The following is a 21,286-nucleotide window of genomic DNA, read 5'->3' on the forward strand; positions in this document are numbered from 1 at the left end:
TAGGTGGTTTTTCACAGTGAGGGCAGTGAGGCTGTGGAATGCCCTTCCTAGTGATGTGGTAATGGCAGATTCTGTTAATGCCTTTAAGAGGGGCCTGGATGAGTTCTTGAACAATCAGAATATCCAAGGCTATTGTGATACTAATATCTACAGTTAGTACTAGTGGTTGTATTTATAGTTTATGTATGTGAGTGTATAGATTGGTAGGTGTGGGTTGGGTGTGCTGGGTTTACTTGGATGGGTTGAACTTGATGGACACTGGTCTTTTTTCAACCCTATGTAACTATGTAACTATATATGTTTTATTGGACGTGGAACTCCTTATATTTTTACTACATGTAAATACATCCTATACTTAAAAATATATTAAGATATACAGATATACATCTGCCATTTCTCCCAGAATTATGTCCTGTTAACTGCAAAGCTATGGACAGGGTAAATATGGAAGAATAAAATAGTGCACGAGATAAGCAAAAATATGGATCAAAGTTAGACTTCTTCACAATTTGCAATAAGTCCGAGTTGGTCAAAACAAATACAAGGGATTCTTGTTTGTGTGGATTAATAATTAAATGGCTTTGTGAAAGTTACCGGGAAGCTTTCACAAGTCCTAAGAGAAGTCAAGCAAACAAGAATTAATTGACAGTTACTGTATTGCATGTCCATAAACCAGGACTAGTTTGGGTTAGAATACGGTTCAGATCCAGAATTAAACTATGAGTACATGTTAGAGGTGAGTTAAAGTAAATGTTAATGGCTCTATTCACTTGGATAAGATTTCTAGCCAAAACCTCAAAACAGGTACCAAATCAAAACAAACACATTTTTTACATATAATGTGCTGACATAATTATATCAAAAAGCTATTGGCAAGCCCATAACCAAAGGCCCCAAATTTACCTAAAATAAACTTTGACCTGGGTGTATATATACCCCAGGTCCTCCGCTATAAGTTTCAATAAGCCGGCACACCAACAATGAAAGTCACTTAAGTGGATAGCAACTCACCGACACTGGAGTTTGGTTCGGATTCTTAGAGCCCCGAACCCGTAGCCCAAAGGAGTAATTCCAAATCTCAGAAAGATTTCTAGCCACCTACTCTCTAAAGAAATAGAGGGCAATCATCTCCTCTCCCAATATATATCAGTAACTTGAATTGCTGTCCTTCTCTGCCCTAGAACCACACAGTCCAGCAGGAGGCTCTTAGGACCAATAAGGCCTCCCTGGCAGTTTTTGTAGCCCCCAGTCTGCCCATAGAACAGACGTGCTCAAAGACTTTGATTTATGATAGCACCATTGTGGAGATCCTTATTGTCTTCTCTCCATGTCTTAAGAAAATATATGAATGCCCACTACCAACTTAGCAGCTTTAAAGCAAGATCATTTTTAGCCTCACTATCCTCTCTGATTCTAAAAGAAAGAGAAACTCTAATCTTTTCTGATGACCCAAGAAAAGATTATTAGAATTTGTATTATACACTCTCATGCCCTTATGAAACACATTGAGAGCCCATCACCAATGACCTGCCCTAAACTGAGGTGATTAAGAGCCTATCTACTGCTTTGCTGAACAGTTGTTTTCTTGTGCTTTAGCCTGCTCTATAAATATACAGCCAAAGTTCTTGTTATCCAGGTTCCTTTCTGGTTGTACGTATAACTTTATTTTATTTGGTTGGTTTTATTTGGTTGTCTTCTAAGAGATAACATTGAAGGCTTATCTCTTACCTTGTTCTAATGATTATTGATGGTTTAACAAGGAAAAAATACGGAAAGCCCATACTTATGTCTTCTGCCCTACATAAGATCATTGTGTTCTACACTCACCTAGAGAAAGAATATAAATAGACCATAATACTCATTGGTAGGAATATAAACAGTTAATTCTTGGTCGACTCTGAGTGCCTATAATCAGGTGGTCTATTGTTAAGGTAAGTCACCGAAAGCCCTATCACCCTCTGATCCCACAACAGATATAAACTAGAAACAAATAACACTCTCTCTTGTTATACAGAAAACGATTTGGGATAATAAAAAAAGCCTTCACCATTGTATCTCCTTCTTTAGAGGAAATCAGTGACTTTCTCTTCTGATGTAGAAGAAAAATACTATTTAAAATAATAAAGACCAATCCATGAATTACAATTTCTCTCAAGTAAGACTCTAATGGAGCAGTGATTCCTCATGGCCAAATAGAATGCTTCATGGTTTTACCAAGCAATTACCAAGCAATTAAGTAAACATCTCTCAGTAGATTCTATAACACCATTATCCCAAGCTGAATTAAACAAACATTGCTGTCACTGGAAAACACTAAAGGAGCGCCCACTCATATATATAAATACCTAACTGTGTTAAGAGAAGTAACCCTCTCTTACAGTTGTCAATGCTATAATTCGTCTAAACTATGTAAGGCTTTTAAATATGCCTCAGTGGTGTATTGACACCCAGGAAGGCAGTCATTTGAATATGAACAATATTCACATTTTCTGTCCTGATGTGTAGTACATTCAACAGCTGATTTAAAGTAATTCAGTACTAAAGAACTTACACAATACTCCAGTACAACACAAGGATCTTTGTGCTTGGCGGTATCTCGTGTTTGCACCAACAGGGAAAAATCAAAGGCCAAGAACTGCATGGCCAGTAACCCATGGAAACCAATCAGTGATTAGATTTGTTTCACCAGCTGCAAGTAAAACAGTGATATCAACCATATGGTTGGTTGCTATGGGTATTGCCCATGCACTAATTTGATCCCCATGCCTAGGGGAGCTTGGAAATAAACCCAGCAAGCTTCAGTCCCTTCAGGAAGCTCTGTGTTGAAGACTTTGCAAAAATAAATATAATTAGCTGTTTCAGCCATGGATTTACCAGCCATGGATTCAAAGCATTCTTATGCTTATCCTGCATTGCCAAGCAGTATTAAATAAAAATCGCAAAATGCTCATAACATCACCTCCATCACTTTCATGGCCTATATCTATGTAATATTTGGGTCTATTGACTGCCATATTTTGAAAAAGTCTAAGGGCTTCTTATTCTCGTATCAACTGAAACAATGTGCAATGTCACGCTCATGTTGAGGTTCTTCTAACACAAGGTGGCACTGCTGTGCATGGAACTTCCTATGTGACATGGGCATTCTTATTTTTAATATTTCAGATCAGTGTGAGAGCATTTCATGGCAATAAAAATCAAAGCTGAACTTGTCCCTTAACATGTACTTACACGTAATTAAATTTAACATACCAAGAAAATATTAATTGAAATGTTATATAAAAAAATTTGTTCCCTGTCTTCTTCTCTAGCCAGAAGACAGAAGAGGCATCCGTTATGCCTTTCAAGCGTAGCCTGAATGTTACTGAGCATGCTGCATCAATTATTGCTAATTAATATTCAATTGAAGTTAGGAGGCGGGAAGAACAGGGAGTCTCGCTTACTTAGAAGTTGTGCAATATTAGCGTCTGAATTAAAAGTAGTAGGGCAATTTCTAAGTTATGGTTAGGAACTTAACGATTCCTTTTCCTCTCAGCGGGGAACAGCATGGCTGTAGCTGAACCACTCGCTTTCGCAATTTCTTCAGTTGTCCATGGAGCCATGCCAAAAACCTCCTGTGAATATGCAAACAGACTGTGAGCAACATTGTAGGACAGTATAATGGGATCCTGAAGGAGACATTCTGGTGTTCCCCACACTGCTATCTGCACTGCAATCTTTCTGACTTGTATTGCATTACCCCATTTGTGTTTTAAAAATAGCACAGTCAGAACATGCTTAGGCCCTAGCAAACAGATATCAGTTTGAAGGGGGCTCCAGCACCTGTAAGGCTCATTATTGGGGAGCAACAAGTATTGACACAGTGGATGCGGGAGTAGAGTATGGGAGGGCTAATAACTGCAATTTTGCACACATAAGTGTTGCACCTACCCATAATAAATCCCTATGGTTTGAACTGCCTCCTGGTAAACAGAACCTTACAAGCTTCATGAAGTTCATGGGGAACTGAGCCAAGTTTTTTTTTATCTGTGTTGTGTAATGACTTTATGTAACAAATCAGCTCTGGATTATGTGTGATTTAAAATTACATCTCTGTGGTCTCAAGCCAGTTTTATTCTAAAATGTAAAACTACGAAAAGAAAAAAAAAATTAACCTCACCCAAAATTTGTAAGAACATTTCTTAAATGTCAAAGAACCTGCAAAGGCTGTTAGCATGTATTACATGGGGAACTAACATGAAAACTAATTTCATATTTTAGTGTATATTCTATTGAAAAAAAATCTAAACTTTTTAAAACATCTATGCTGCTCTTCCTCCCTCTTCGACCTGACCAAATTCCAGCTTCACCTCAGGTTGGTTATGAGTAGCATTTTACAATAAAAGCCATGAAAAACTGACCCAGTTTGCCCTAGAAAACAGATGTCCTACACTTAATACGACTCACATAATACAATACACATATAGAATTTTTAAAAATATTCTAAGGCAGTGCTGTCCAACTTCTGTTGTACCAAGGGCCGGAATTTTTCCAACCTATGTGGTGGAGGGCCGATAATGGAAGCCAGTTTTGACCACTCCCCTTTTTGAAACCACACCCACTTGAAACCACACCCATGTTATCACATGACCATACCCATATTAATGGTTGTAGTACAGCAAAAACCTGCATACTCTGCCTGCCCTACCCTGCCTGTGTGTGCCATACTCTGCCTTCCCTACCCTGCCTGTGTGTGCCATACTCTGCCTTCCCTACCCTGCCTGTGTGTGCCATACTCTGCCTTCCCTACCCTGCCTGTGTGTGCCATACTCTGCCTTCCCTACCCTGCCTGTGTGTGCCATACTTGGCTGGTTTGTGCCATACTTGGCCTGTGTGTGCTATACTCTGCCTGCCCTACCCTGCCTGTGTGTGCATATTCTGCCTTCCCTACCCTGCCTGTGTGTGCCATACTCTGCCTTCCCTACCCTGCCTGTGTGTGCCATACTCTGCCTGCCCTACCCTGCCTGTGTGTGCCATACTCTGCCTTCCCTACCCTGCCTGCGTGTTCCATACTTTCACTATGTTTGCCATTCTTGGTTGGTTTGTGCCATACTCTGCCTGTGTGTGCCATACTCTGCCTTCCTACCCTGCCTGTGTGTGCCATACTCTGCTTGCCCTATGATGCCTGTGTGTATGGCACACACAGGCAGCATACAGTGACACAATGCTGGCACTGCTCCTACAGTCTGCACAATAACTATATATTAAAAAACTTTTTAATTGCAGTACCACCTCAGTATATGTTCTTTTTGTAGTGAGCAGGGTTTATTTGTGGGTTTCTACTGCTCCTGAGGTGTGAACAGGGGAACAATGGGGGTGATTACAGTCTGAGCCTGAGGTGTGAACACTGCAGGGGATGAACAATGCAGAGATTAAAAGGTGTGAACAACACAGGGGATTACATATTTAAACAATACAGAGGGATTACAGCTTGAATCTGAGGTGAGAACCATGCAGGGGGGCAGTTAATCACAGTACTGATACCATTTAAAGCTTACACAAGAGTAAGCCATCAAAGCAGCCAGACAGGTGGGGGGCCACACAGAGGGGGGTCGCGGCCGCATGCGGCCCGCGGGCCGCCAGTTGGACAGCACTGTTCTAAGGAATGTATGTTCTATAGTTTGGTGTAGGTGAAAAGAAAACATCTGCTGAGACTGCATAAAAGGACATTTTACTATTAGCTTTTCTGTTCCCTACCATGCATGGCAAGTGGTAACAAGTTAAGTTAAGGGTTATATGTCTTTCTAACAAAAAGGGCAAAGAATTATTGATTATTATTAATCAATTAATCAAGTATTAATTATTCTTAATCAATTATTGATTATTATTAATCAATCAATAAGTACTGATCCAGGGAGTAAACCCATTAGCATCACGGATGGACCTGCTGGAGGTTTGTAGGCAATGCGAATGCGAACGCTCCGTATTTTCGCCGATTTTGTTGGACGTCCGCACGACTTTTTCGTGCGGCGCACAACTTTTTCGGACGTTTGCACGAAAAAATCGGAAAGGTTTTACTGCTGTTTAAAATTGTTCAGTACGAAAATTTCGTGACTTTCGGATCGCCAATACGATATTATCGTGACTAATACGATTTTTTCGTAAGCATTTTCGTGATATTTGCGATCTTACGAAATTTTCGTTTCCAATACGATTTTTTCCCATTCGTGATTCGGATTCGTGGATTAGTAAATGTGCCCCTTAGTGTGGATTTAGATATGAAAGAAGCAAACCATAGTTCTCGTAGGGAGAGAAGACAGATTTTAACACAGGGCACCAAGATAACAGAGTTGGTTTAGTACAGTGTTATCCATTCTGACTAAGCACAAAACTGAGCCTCAGTTACCATTCAGTATTACTTGAGATGTCGCCCTGATTATCAGTTTGCATACAATTTAATGACTAAAAGATGAAGCATCACATTCTACTTTTTCTTTTAGATGCTTGTTTTTCTAATAATACAATTATATAACACTATCACTAACAAGGGGGACCTGAAATGCCTATAGCTGTATACAAAACACAGTTACTACTAAATACACTTATCGCACATTGTTATTTTCTAAGCAAACTTGATTTCTATGCAAACATTTGATTATTACACTACACTTAAGCTTATGAATATACCCTTTACAACTTGATATGCTATTAGCCTAGTCTCTAATTTGCATAACTAATTTGAATCATTTGTTTAAATAATGCAGTGTGGGAACTTGAGGAGAGTAAAGCAACAAAAAGACAACAATGACAGGGATTTAATAGATGTCCAGTCTGTGTCTGCCTAGGTGTTATCTGCCTGCCTTGTACAGTAAGATGTACCCAGGCTGCTTACTATTTGTAGTAAAACGATCCTATTGGGCTTCAGTAATGTTTAAATGATTCTTTAGTAGACTTAAAGTACAGAGAACCAAATTACGGAAAGATCACTTATCCAGACAACCCCAGGTCCCAAGCATTATGGATAACAGGTACTATACCTGTAATGCTGAATCACTATTTAGTTGAATTAAATCATCACTGTCTGGCACACTGCTTAACTGTTATTACTCATTTGGCAAAGTAAATTTTTAATGGTGCCTGGTTTAAAAATACAGACTTCTAAGGGCGAAGACACATGGGGTGATTAGTCGCCGCAACTTTTTGAAAAGTTGTGGCGACTAATCCGTGCAACGAAATTGCAAGCGCGACTTCGCAACTGAGTTCATTAAAAGTTGAGGTGACTAATCACCCCGTGTGTCTTCGCCCTAACCCAACATCCATCTTTCCTTTTGCACTATAAATACAGGCAAAACACTGTGATGGACTTAGGCTTCTAAGATGCCCCAGAGAACCTGGTTTCACAGATCTGCCTGTTGGACCCTGGAAGACATGTGAATTCTCTGTTGTCCCACCTCACGTTACAGTATATAAGTTCCATAGCTAATATTAATTTGAAAGGTATATACTGCATGTGGGGCTGCAGACATTCAACACAGCATAAACTGTACAGAAACATCCTTTCTAATGATGGGACCCTGTATCAAAAACAGTCCTATGTATTGCTTGTTCTTATAATCTCATGGTCAGGTAAATCCACTGCTGACACTTCAATTTTCATTATGCACTGAGTATTTACCAAAGAGAGATAAATAATGCAGCTAAATTATGATCAAGGTGGTAAATCATCAGTTATATTACCCATCACCATGCCAAAGTACAATAAACTACAATGATGACCAAAGAATATCCTTACCATGGGGACAAAAATATATGATTTTGAATGTTTTTCTGGCAGATTGGTGAATTAGTCTACACTGAGTGGCCACTTGCTTTTCATACTGAAGAGAAAGTACTGTGTGGCTTAAGGCTGTTAAGGCTTAGCACGGATTCATAATGGTAATCCTTTAGGCAACACTAAGAACCAATCATTACTTTGCTTCAAACCAAGGCTCACACACACAAGTCTTTTCTGCTGTCAGAGTTAACTGCTACACATAAGCAAACTGGTAGGTTGTTTCTCCTAAAGTGCAAATATTCTAGTGATTTATAAAGAACCAAAGAACTAGCACGTCCACTCATCTCTTGGTTCTTTATGCGCACAGAGGGCCGCAAGACCTTTAGTTCATGATTATTTCCTACCTGTCTCCTTTGGACATCCTATCCTTTAGAAATCCTCCCAACAAATTCAAATGGCTGTTGAGTACAAGACATTGGCAATAAATAACTTTATCTAATCTCTTTTGAACAAGATGGATGTATAAAACATGTAAAATGTATTATTGAGGAGAAAATTAAGAGTGGTTAGACAGCACCTATGAGTACCCATAGACGTGACCAGGGAGCTAGAGTTATATTAAGCACTTGTTCTGGATAATGAGGGCTGTTACAAAGCAACGTAGAGTAAACCCAACTCTTAAACGTTTTTGAAATTGTGAGAAGCTCTTGCACGGTACAGCTGAATTAGGCTCCAGTGCATTAAGTTCTGCTGCGCAGGATATGCATTTGTCCACTTTATGAGCAGCCCCACTTTAACCTTAAGAAAATGGACAAAGAAATATTTGGATAATCATTTTGTCAGAGCCCTAGACCTAAGTTTGAAGCCAGTGTAATGTTTCTTCATTGGATTGGTCCTATTGTGCCGCCATTTCCCCTTTCTCTTCCCCAGGTCAGGATAGTTTCCCTGGTGCAGACTATGCAGTTTGTATTCTCAGAAAGATTTTAATTTATTTATGTCCATTTGAAGATATTCTATCTAGAACTGTTTACAATTTTCCAAGTGAGGTCTTAATCATTAATGGTAACTAGAAGAATAGTGTTTATTTTCCAGCTAGATAAAATCAATGTCATGTCAATTCTTTCTTGACAAGTAATTTAAGAGAAATGGCTTTTTACAAATTGCCCTTTTACTGCCCTAGAATAGCATGTAGAGCAGAGCCCAGAAGTGAAACCTTATACTCTATACCCCAATGACAAAGCACTGCAGGCATGTAGCCAGGGCACAAGAAGAAGAAAAAGAAGAAGCATCAGCATTTAATCTGTTTGGACAAGCCAATGGCAATCCCATGGTATCACAGGGTGATCTGTTAAAAATGTCTCCCAATGTGCCTAAATAAGCACCAATAACTAGCCATACGATTCATGTAGTCTAAGCAGTCTAACCCTATCAATTCACATAACCTGGGTGCAGTACTGTATTCCTATGCTATAAACCTTTGTTTTTCCTGTTCTTTAGTTGCACTTTAACCTCCATATGTAATAAATGGCGTTACATTTACCCAAGTGCAGTAACCCCTAGCAACCAATAAGATGTTTGCTTTTAAACAGTTGACCAGTAAAAGCTACCTGCTGATTGGACACTATAGGTTACTGCACCTGGGCAAACTTTAGTGCCTATTATTACATCACCCCCTTAGTTTGTTACCAGTCTACAGAATAAACAAGGATACTCCCACGTATAAGAGGCGCAGGGTCTTTTTAATCAATGGGGGCCAAGGCACAAACATATAACAGACACAATGCCCCAGAGTTCAAAAGTTTGTGCCTATCTCTTGATGTCACTGCCAGGGCAGAATACAGAATGGGTAGCTAAGGGGCATCCCCTTACTTGGGAGTTATTCAACTTGGAGCAAAGCACAGAGCACAGGTACAGGTAGATGCAAGTTCTTAGTGTATAGGGCTCTAAGGGAATGCAAGATGTACTCACCTTCATATTAACTTTTAGTATGTTATATAATGGCCAATTCTTAGAAACTTTTCAATTGGGTTTCCTTATTTTTTTTATATAGTTTTGGCATTATTTACCTTCTCTTAAGTTTCCAAATAGAGGTCACCCAACAGCCTATAAACTATTTTTCAATGCTTATCTTGCTATTTAGGTGCTCTTCAATTCATAATCTAGTCTTTCATTCAAACCACTGCCTGGTAGCTATGGTAGTTTGGACTAGCCACCACATAAACTGCTGTGAAATCCCAATCTAAAAAGTTGCTGAACAAGAAGCTAAATATTCGAAAAAAACAGCCAATAAAATGAAGACAAACTGCAAATGATCTCAAAATATCACCCTCTACATCAGGGGGCTCAAACTCAATTTACCTGGGGGCCGCAGGAGGCAAAGTCAGGATGAGGCTGGGCCGCATAAGGGATTTCACAAAAAATTGGCTTTCAAGGGATAATGCAAGGAACGGCGGGCGGGAGCTGCTGATTGCGGAAATGACGTTATGCCATCATAACAGTTATTATGGGAAGACGTTCTGTGTGCACAATTAGCTCCTTAGCAGCTAATTGTGCACACAGAACGTCTTCCCATAATAACTGTTATGATGGCATAACATCATTTCCGCAATCGGCAGCTCCCGCCCGCCGTGCCTTGCATTATCCCTTGAATCGCAATAAAAATCGCGATCCATTCATTGCTTTTGAGAAGGCGTTGGTGCGGGCCACAAAATATTGTACCGAGGGCCGCAAATGGCCCGCGGGCCGCGAGTTTGAGACCCCTGCTCTACATCATATTAAACGTTAATTCAAATGTGAACAACCCCTTTCAGACACTTCCCATAAGCAAATGAGTCCCACTGTGTTACAAAGTAAATAAGTATGTATAGCTAAGCAAGCACTTAACTGTAGAAAAGTAATGTAAATGAAAACCATACTTGAAAATAGAGTAGATGTTCCCTTTAAGCCTGGAAGCTAGAACATTTTTAGCACTGGTCTGTGAATCTGTTACTACACTCTGTGGCAAATTGTTAAATGGGATTTAATTATTGTGTATTGGGGGGAGTGGTTTGCATTGTTCACCAAGAAGCTGTTTTAACCACTACATGGCAACAACATAATAGTAACACAATCAACAATGATGGGCAGCATAATTCTACATAACGTCCCGGCACCCAATCACGGGGGCCTGTACAAATCTGCCGCGAGCCATAAACTCAGCTTCTGTTCAGAATTTTTTGTTCAGTCTCAGAGGAGAAATCATTGTAGACGAGTAAATCTCAGCAATTAGGGGAAGATGGTCTAAAGATGGTAAAATCAGGCAAATGACTGAACCTGAAGGATAATGTAGGGCAGACTCAAAGGAAAATCTTCAGCATGTAATACTAATGATTATACAGCAGAATATACTGCAGCAAATGTTTTAAGGGATTCTGTCATGATTTTTATGGTATACTTTTTATTTCTATATTACACAGTTTACATAGCAAATAATTCACTCTACCATTCAAAATTTTATTCTTGAACCAACAAATGTATTTTTTAGCTGCAATATTGGTGTGTAGGTGCCATCTCAGTGCATTGTGCCTGAGTCTGAGCTTTCAGAAGGAGCCAGCACTACACATTAGAACTGCTTTCAGCTAACCTATTGTTTCTGCTACTCCCATGTAACTGTAGGAGTCCCAAGCCAGACTTGGATTTCTTACTATTAAGTGTTATTCTGATACCTTCTGGGAGCTGCTATCTTGCTACCTTCCCATTGTTCTGCTGATCGGCTGCTGGGAGGGGAGGGGGGGTGATATCACTCCAACTTGCAGCTCTGCAGTAAAGTGTGACTGAAGTTTATCACACGGTTGTGTGAAATTTCAAAATTCAATATAAGAAATATTTTTTTTTTGCTGGAGAAGCTCTATTAACTGGTGTGTTTTGAAAAAAAAAATGTTTTTCCCATGACAGTATTTCTTTAAAGAAAAGCTTAAGGCTTGAAAGGTAAAAAAAAATCCTGGGTACTGTTTTTATAATATTTTATTAGGAATTCCCCTATAAAAGCAGAGATTATTCAGGCATGCAGAGCATACAAAGCTACACTTAACCCTTAAGCATAACTAGACTTTATGCATGTAAAGAGTTTGGGTTTCACCCGGTAATAGGACAAGCAGAGAAACTATACATAGTTGGTAACCTGATATATATGAGATAAGGCAAGGTATGATTACTCTCTTACGGATGCAATGTTTATTTCATTAGCTAACAGTGGAAAGGAAGTGAATCCCACCCCCTTACGGCAGCAAAACAAAGGGCTGTGAGTTGCTGGACAAGCTCATTTGTTCTACTGCAATGAAATATACACGCATCCTTCAAATATTTTGCAGGCATTCATTAATATCCCCTCCTGATAAAGGAGAAATAGCCATTAGCATAACTAGGAATTGCTGTGCCCCAAAACATTCCAAAGATCCCCATATATTAAATTGCACTATGTCATAATCCCTATTGGCCCCTTTGGAGTTCTGGGAGCCCTAGCAGTCACAGGGTTGCTTGCTCTATTGTTACTGCCAATGCAGAAGGCAATTTTCCAACAGGGCTAAAATGTATGCAAACGCAGATGACTACATTTGGGTTTTGGGTTTCATTTTCATTTGTTTGCTAGGTTTTTTGGTATAGGTGAGGGCACAGGTAAAGCATGTATTGCTTGGGACCTGGAGTTTTATGGATAATGGATCTTAATGTTGCTTAAAACAGTACAGAGTACATACTTGTAGTAAGGGTAGTACAGAGTGCATACCTGCAGTAAGGGTAGTACAGAGTGCATACCTGCAGTAAGGGTAGTACAGAGTGCATACCTGCAGTAAGGGTAGTACAGAGTGCATACCTGCAGTAAGGGTAGTACAGAGTGCATACCTGCAGTAAGGGTAGTACAGAGTGCATACCTGCAGTAAGGGTTGTACAGAGTGCATACTTGCAGTAAGAGTGGTACTGAGTGCATACCTGCAGTAAGGGTAGTACAGAGTGCATACCTGCAGTAAGGGTAGTACAGAGTGCATACCTGCAGTAAGGGTAGTACAGAGTGCATACCTGCAGTAAGGGTAGTACAGAGTGCATACCTGCAGTAAGGGTTGTACAGAGTGCATACTTGCAGTAAGAGTGGTACTGAGTGCATACCTGCAGTAAGGGTAGTACAGAGTGCATACCTGCAGTAAGGGTAGTACAGAGTGCATACCTGCAGTAAGGGTAGTACAGAGTGCATACCTGCAGTAAGGGTAGTACAGAGTGCATACCTGCAGTATGGGTAGTACAGAGTACATACCTGCAGTAAGGGTAGTACAGAGTGCATACCTGCAGTAAGGGTTGTACAGAGTGCATACTTGCAGTAAGAGTGGTACTGAGTGCATACCTGCAGTAAGGGTAGTACAGAGTGCATACCTGCAGTAAGGGTAGTACAGAGTGCATACCTGCAGTAAGGGTAGTACAGAGTGCATACCTGCAGTAAGGGTAGTACAGAGTGCATACCTGCAGTAAGGGTAGTACAGAGTGCATACCTGCAGTAAGGGTAGTACAGAGTGCATACCTGCAGTATGGGTAGTACAGAGTACATACCTGCAGTAAGGGTAGTACAGAGTGCATACCTGCAGTAAGGGTTGTACAGAGTGCATACCTGCAGTAAGGGTAGTACAGAGTGCATACCTGCAGTAAGGGTTGTACAGAGTGCATACCTGCAGTAAGGGTAGTACAGAGAGCATACCTGCAGTAAGGGTAGTACAGAGTGCATACAGGCCCGGATTTGTGGAAAGGCCACAAAGGCCCGGGCCTAGGGCGGCACAAGTTTAGGGGCGGCATACCGCTCCGCCGCAACAGAATTTTTAAATTTGGCTCCCATACGGAGCAGTCGGGACCTCTCCCCACTGCTCCGTATGGGAGTTTAAATGTGCGATTGCGCATGCGTGTTGATCGTGCATGCGCACTCGGGGGGAGAGGGCGCCGCGCGTTTGCGCATGTGCACTCGGGGGGGGGGGGCTGGGCGGGGGCGGCCTCGGGGCGCAGAGAACTTAAATCCGGCCCTGAGTGCATACCTGCAGTAAGGGTAGTACAGAGTGCATACTTGCAGTAAGAGTGGTACTGAGTACATACCTGTAATAAGGGTTGTACAGAGTGCATGCCTATAGTATACAGAGGGTAGTGAAGTGTTGCTTTCCTATAAAACACTTAATGAATGAATATGTGCAATTAAAAAAAAATGAATGTTTGCATGTATATATACTTGTACATTACACTAAAGGTGAAGGAAAAAATTGAGATTTCTGGCCCTTGTGTTTAATAGGAGGAACCCTAGACATCTTCCTAACTCCCAGAAATCACACATGCAAAAATAGCTGCTGGCTTCAGCCTTGTTTGAAATTTCTGACCAGCAGGGAAACCTGGTCCTTTTACAAACTGCTGGAATGTCCAGGAAAAGCGAAGACAGGATCAGAAATTGGCACATAGAAAAGTGTGCAAACTGCATGGCATAAAGACCTAGAAATATGTAGGAGTCTTTTTAGTGCAGCTTCAGCCTTTATGTTATGATCACATACCCAGGCTATGTGTCTGAATATTTCATATAAGATAAAAAGATATAGTTCTGTGTGTCTTAGATTGTAAGCTCTCCCGATCTCCCACTACTGACTCCAAACAATACACAACCCTTACAGTGCATCTATTGTGGTGAAATGTTTGTCTGTATATGTAACTGTAATATCTTTACTCTGTAAAGCGCTGCAGGAAACAATGACGCTATATAAATAATAATAACTATATGCTTGTTGGTTTTATAACTGTGATCATATCAGTGCACAGTTAAATTAAACTAATGTAAAAGGAATCCATTACGGTGGCAGAAACATATGGAAACTTCTAGCTCTGCAGTTTGGCACAAATGGGGCTCATTTATAAATGACTTGCAAGTACATGGATGAACCAATATCATTGATAGTGCTTTTCTCTATATGCTCCTGAGTCAGGCTTTTGAGTTGGGGCACAGCAGAAGCCAAGGGGCAAGGGTACCCTGTAATTTAATTTACCATAGTTGTTAATGCCAGTGTTACTATCATGACCATATTGGCTTAGTATATGAGTTATTTTCCAACTGTTAACATGGTAGCTGAGTTTAAAATAATACAGCACTAATCTTCAGTCATATCTAACAATTCTCTATTTAACAGTGATGCAGTGGTTCAGATTTGTGGCCCCTCAAGTGGCCAGAGATTGTAAAGATTATGGTGGGTTGATCATAACAGCTAGGAGCATGGTGTATTTAGACATGTTTTAAAATTAGGGCCCCATTTTACTTAATTGGCAAGGTCCACCCCTAGTGGCAATTGGTGGGCAGTGGAAAAAAAACAAGCATCCTAGTACCTGCCCCATGATATCTGGCCCCTGGCTATGGCGAGTTGCAAGTATACAATAGTAAGTCTATCTGTAAAAGTGAAAATCTGTGTATTCAGTTGCCATTCCTTTATGGCAGCTTCTGAGAGTTCTAAGAGCAACAGAAGGTAACAAAGAAGAGGCTCATCCTGATTAAGCATATTGTAATGAGAAAATAAAGTACTATTTATTAAGCAGATGCTGCCAAGGTTACTCAATCCAAGGTTAATACATATTGAGCCTTGCAGTCCACCAACATCAGGGGATGCCTGATTAAAAACACAGTTTTCCTCTATTCTAATAGTATCACTTTCACTGACTCTCGTGTGTTTGACTATTAATCTCAGTACAAATGGCACAGAGCAGTTTGTGTTGCCAGCTTTAACTGCCTTGTGTGCTGTTAGTCCAAAAAGGAATATTATAGTGTCTCACAGAACACTGGGTCCAGTTTATACTTAGCATTGCCTTAATGTGCATCATAAATGACAAGAAGCTGTAAATTGGTGATGTTGTTACATTCATTTAGTTACTGCATAAAAGTAAATTCATGCAAGTTTGGTACAGTGTTTACCGTATCATTGCTGTGCTGTAGGTCTTGCATACTGATGCACAAAATGAGCCACTGATGCACTGGCCAGTGTTCCTTTTAACTTGTTTAGACTGAAGTACAAAGAGCCAGGCAGCCATGCAATGAATCTCAGCACAGCAGTTTGCTAGCCCCTCTGGCACAGAGGCTGTTGCTTTAGATAAAGTATTACTCTTCCTCGTGTCAGGCATTAGTCCACTAGTTCTTCAAGAAAATTCTTACTTTCCTACCTTACGTGTTAGGTTACTCCACCCTCTAGCACATGCATAAAATGAAATGCTTATGAAATAAATACAGAATGCAGGGATAAAGCGATTAAAGGGTATCCCCAGAATAAGCAATTTTTAAGAACACTCTCTAACAAATGGAATATCTGATGATCCAATTTCATGCTGTAGGCAGAATAAGCTAGAGGATTCCAAAGAATAAGCACAACCTCAGCCTTTTCCTTGTGACATTATGACTTATGACTTCAAGTGTGAAAACAGAAGGGGTTCAGAAGAAACCAACTTTCGCACAGATATGGCTCCCCTTCTCTAGAAGCCAAGGAACACAAGGCTTGCCAGATAAGTGGTTTACCAAGATTTAGGAATGTTATGCTATGGGTGCTGACCCATGACGCAACCTGCTCCTGAATCTGGCAAAAACTGAGCTTTGGATTTTGACAGATTTAGAATTAGCTTGCACCCCCCACTCACACAACTCCCTATACCAGGGTACCACCCTTTGCAACTTGAGGGTAATTTAGGAATGTAGCCCAGCTTTCTAATGCAATTCTGGATAATTGTGTTTTCAAGCACAAATTACATTATACTTAATTAGATTAGATACTTTAGTATTAAGGAAGATGCTTTGGGCCTCTTTCACTGATTTCATCAGTTTTTAAAGTCTAGTAGGCATGAAAGGAAAGATACTTTAGTATTAAGGAAGATGCTTTGGGGCCTCTTTCACTAATTTCATCAGTTTTTAAAGTCTAGTAGGCATGAAAGGAATGTTTGTGGGATTTGAAAAATATGGTCTACAGAGAATCTTGTTTATTTTCTTCCCCTAATTTATTCAGCAGATGATCGAACTCTCGGCCAAATAACAATGCTCTGCCAAATGGGACAGAGCTGAGTTTATTAATAGATTCTGAATCTGTAACAGAGTTTTTGCATCCACTCATCTCTGTAACAAGGGTCAAAGGTCTCACTGCCATCTTTCATTTCTTTTCAAAGAGGTCAGAGGTTAGTAGGAAGGGATTCAAGCATATTACCCAGCCTAGAAGAACTATCAAACTTATCTTAATCTTCTGACTCAGCTACATTCTCTGGGATCCAAATGCACAGACGATTTGTTGAGAAGAATGTCCAAAGTTCAACGTTTGTAGGCTATTTTGCTTTAGGAAGAACCCTTATCCTGATCCATCCCCCATGGAAACCCTAGGGGCACATTTACTAACCCACGAACGGGTCGAAATGAGTCCGATTGCGTTTTTTTCGTAATGATCGGTATTTTGCGATTTTTTCGTATTTTTTGCGATTTTTTCGGCGCCTTTACGAATTTTTCGTTACCAATACGAAAGTTGCGTAAAATCTGGCGATTTTTCGTAGCGTTAAAACTTGCGCAAAAAGTTGCGCTTTTTTCGTAGCGTTAAAACTTACGCGAAACTTTGCACCTTTTAAGTTTTAACGCTACGAAAAAGGCGCAACTTTTCGCGTAAGTTTTAACGCTACAAAAAAATCAGGCGATTTTACGCAACTTTCGTAATGTCTACGAAAAACTTGCGTTTTTACGCAAAAATCGTATTGGTAACGAAAAATTCGTAAAGACGCCGAAAAAAATCGCAAAAAATACGAAAAAGTCGCAAAATGTTCGTTTTCAAGTCGGAACTTTTCCAATTCGGGTCGGATTCGTGGGTTAGTAAATCAGCCCCCTAGTCTTAAAGATGGGGATTGCCATTAGTACTTGGTATCGGGAAAGTTGTCATTCATTCTTCTCCTCCTTAGATATGTAGAAGGGCAGTAGTAGCAAAACAATTACATTTAGTGAGGGAAAGGCACTACTGTACCGCACTACATATTTTTTTCCCTGTGTTGGACTTCAATGGCAGCCATGCCTTCCACTGTCCTAAACAAGAATCAGTCTCCAGGTCAAGCAAGCTTGGGGACTGGAAAACAATATCCTATATGTAATTTCAAGTAGGAGGTAATTATGTAGGCTAACTCCGATTCATAGCAACTAGACAGCATAATGTGCAAAAAAGGGTGAACAAAATGGAGCTAAATAAGATGAACAATGAACAAGCTGCACTGTAAGGCATCAAAGATTGGATCTAAGGAATTGCAACCTTTTTCCACTGTCTCTTGGAACTCCATCCTTAGGAATGATGCTTGGGCTGCCAAGGGGCTCGCTAACAATTTTTTGAGGTTCTAGATAACAGAAAAAGCTAACTGAATCTAATAATAATATGTGTTGTCTCACAGAGGAGGACATAGAAGTTCAAATGCTGAAAACTTTTAAGACCATAACTTCCAAACTATCTAAATAATGCTGAACTCTTTAGTCAGGAGCAGGGGAGGAAATCGCTGATGCCTCCAGTATTCTGGCTGGATCTGATGAGCAGACAGCCTTGAGTTCTTGCCAGATGTATTCAACTTATCTAGTTCTCTACAGCCCTGAAATAGCTCTTACAGCTCCTCCCCTGTGTGAAGGCCCTTTGCCCCTGCGTGTGATGCAATGGTCATCTGAGGTTATGCCAGAAGGCAATACAGACACACCAGCATCATTTTTCCCATTCGGATTTGTGGATTAGTAAATCAGACCCCTAGGATTTAAAGAATTATGAGCAAAATGTAAATGCAAAAATCACACAGAAACCTTCACCTGGAGTGAAAAACAAACAAAAGGGTTTTTTTTTTCACTCGACATGAAGGTTTCTGTGTAAGACTGAAACGTTGACTAATAAACCTTTCTATTTTTCCATTTATATTTTGCTCACAATTCGTTAAATCCTAGGAGTGTTGTCCTTGTTCCAGTATATATATACAGTATATATATATATATCCATTTATTTTACACTACCTTAAACTGGTCAAACGTGTAAAGATCTGCTCATTTGGCAAGGTCCATGGGAAAGAGTTTAAATCGGGGGGGCTGTAGCATGAGTGACATCAGGGAAATATCATATATTTAAAAAGGTCTTTGTAGAAGGTATCATTTCTCCTACAATGGGAGAAGTTAGGAAATGCCCTAGCTATGTGTAGAAGGATGTGGCTTCCATTTAGGTAGGCACTTAGAGAAACAAGAACCATATAGGGGCCCCATACACAGGCCAATGAGCTTCTAACTCAGTTCAGCAGGCTTTATTGGCCCGCATATGGCCACCTTTACTCATTTACCCTGGGCATTACACTATCCTCACTATAATATTTATTCAGAGGTTAGAGGAACTTTTTTTTTTAACTGTGCCTAATGGACGTCTGCTTATCTGTAACCCAAAACAGAAAGGGGTAAGAGGGCTTTGTTGTTACTGAGCTTATTGTCACTATTTAAGCTAACGCTAATTAGTGGGGTTGTACAGTGAAAGTAAGACTATTCCCTGTCACTGCTTTATAACTGAAAAAACAAAACTTATTTTCAGCATATGTTATACTTGTTTTGCTATCTGGTATGACAGCCAATGTATAATGTATCAAGAATACGCCTTCTTTGCTTTTATAAAAATCAATGAAAGCTACTATATTACTTGCTTTAGAACAGGTGTTCTCCCTCCTTAGTCTTAAACAGATTTTCCTTGGTCCTAAACAGATTTTTAATGCTCTTTTAATGCTACTTTAATGCATGGAAAAACAAAACCCTCTTCATAAAATGTATACACATTTTCTCTTTAATAAGTTAGTACTCTGTGGGAATTAATACCCTCTGACTATACAATATAGTGTAAAGTCAAGTGGATTCTGCTCTGCTAATTATTCCTATCTTTCACTGATAAACTGAGCTACATAGGGGTTAGTCCTACTGCTAATTTGTCTTTATTTGCAGGACTTCCTTCTACTATGAATGTGCAATCCAGAGGCTTCCAGTAATATCCACTTTGCCCCAATCTTCTGAAAACTGATATAATCTTCTTCCTGCCTCTCTTTTATACTAATGTGGAACCTATCTGGCTTTTAGGAATTTCTGGGTTCCCAAATGTGCCTACCTGAACAGAAGCCACTTCCTTCCACACTGCTAAGGCATTTTCTAACTTCTCCCTCCACAGAAGAAGCAATACACAATCTACAACTAACAAGAACTTTAAATATAAAGTAAGATATTCCTATAGTTCTCACTCTCTAATTTCATGCTACAGCATGATAAAAAGTCCTGCCACATGTACCCAACTGCTGTCCATATTCTCAACATGAAGGGTCTTCTAAACTGCTCTGGGATCTGGCAGATTTCCAATAATATATATGTTTAAAATCTGTCCACCTATCACATAAATGACCAATGTGTTTAAATAGCAGAATCCTTCCTTTGGTGCAATTTACATGTTTTGGACCCATGTGGTTCAAAACATGTAGTGACTTTACTGCACTGCTTGGCTCTCCAGCGGATCCTTGAATGTTTATATGAAAACTTTTATAGTGATGGGGGGAACAAAACTGCTAAGACTTGAAACATATCAGAGAGACCTATAGCTTGATATTGTGTTTGAAGTGCGCACTATAGTAACAGCACCTGAATCAACAGAGTGCACAGGCAATTTAATTTAATATGGATTTAATATGGGTCATGAGTACTGTGCCCTAAAGCTACTACAATGTTCTACATTACCACAGCACTGAGACACTATAAAGGACCCCAAAAATCTAATGTTTTAATAACAGTTCTCTTTTCATGACACCAGCTATAAACAGAACGTGTTCGATGAAAAACACTTTCTATCAATCCCGTGATCATCGGCTAATGCCGTAACAGCCAGGAATAGTACGCTGCATAAAACTTAACCTTTATTAAATGGAAGGGTTGCCACCTTGACATTTATCTGCCCCGAGACTTGGTTCAGCGGTTAATACTATAGAAAGGCAGCTGCTGGTAGCTTTGTGTAATACTATCTCTGAATGTGGGATAAAAGGAGACAAGATTTCCATCTTGTCTACAATTGATTATTCTTTATAGGTAATATTCTTTATAATGGCCATTACTTAGAGCATGTTAAACTGTTTAATTGTTACAGGCTCTTTAATTTATGATTAACGCTCTTGCCTAAATCCTAATGTGTTATCTAAGGTGCCACATTTGCTCACTCCCATTACATAATCAGGTGCACTCAATAACATATTATGCTGGATAGTGTTTTTTTACTTGGCCCACAAACATCTGTAATGCTGTTGCTTGAGTCCTATTAGCATACCTACGTATGACTATCAAGAAGTTAAGACTTTAAAGGGGTTGTTCACCTTTACTTTATATTTTGTTGTGGTTTTTCAGGTTATTTTGCTTCTTGTTTAGCAGTTTGGAATTTTGACAGCTATCTGGTTGCTAGGGTCTTATTAACCTTAGCAACCATGCCATGGTTGGAATGAGACTGGAATATGAATAGA

At 39.8% G+C, this 21,286-nt stretch overlaps 1 protein-coding gene across 1 annotated transcript in view; it reads right to left on the minus strand.

Moving 5' to 3' along the window:
* The window catches only part of ar (androgen receptor (dihydrotestosterone receptor; testicular feminization; spinal and bulbar muscular atrophy; Kennedy disease)), a 167,668-nt gene that overhangs the window by 50,880 nt on the left and 95,502 nt on the right, over positions 1-21,286 (minus strand). The gene's annotated exons all lie outside the window — the stretch shown is intronic.

Source organism: Xenopus tropicalis, chromosome 8 (genome assembly GCF_000004195.4).
Source record: "Xenopus tropicalis strain Nigerian chromosome 8, UCB_Xtro_10.0, whole genome shotgun sequence".
NCBI lineage: Eukaryota > Metazoa > Chordata > Amphibia > Anura > Pipidae > Xenopus > Xenopus tropicalis.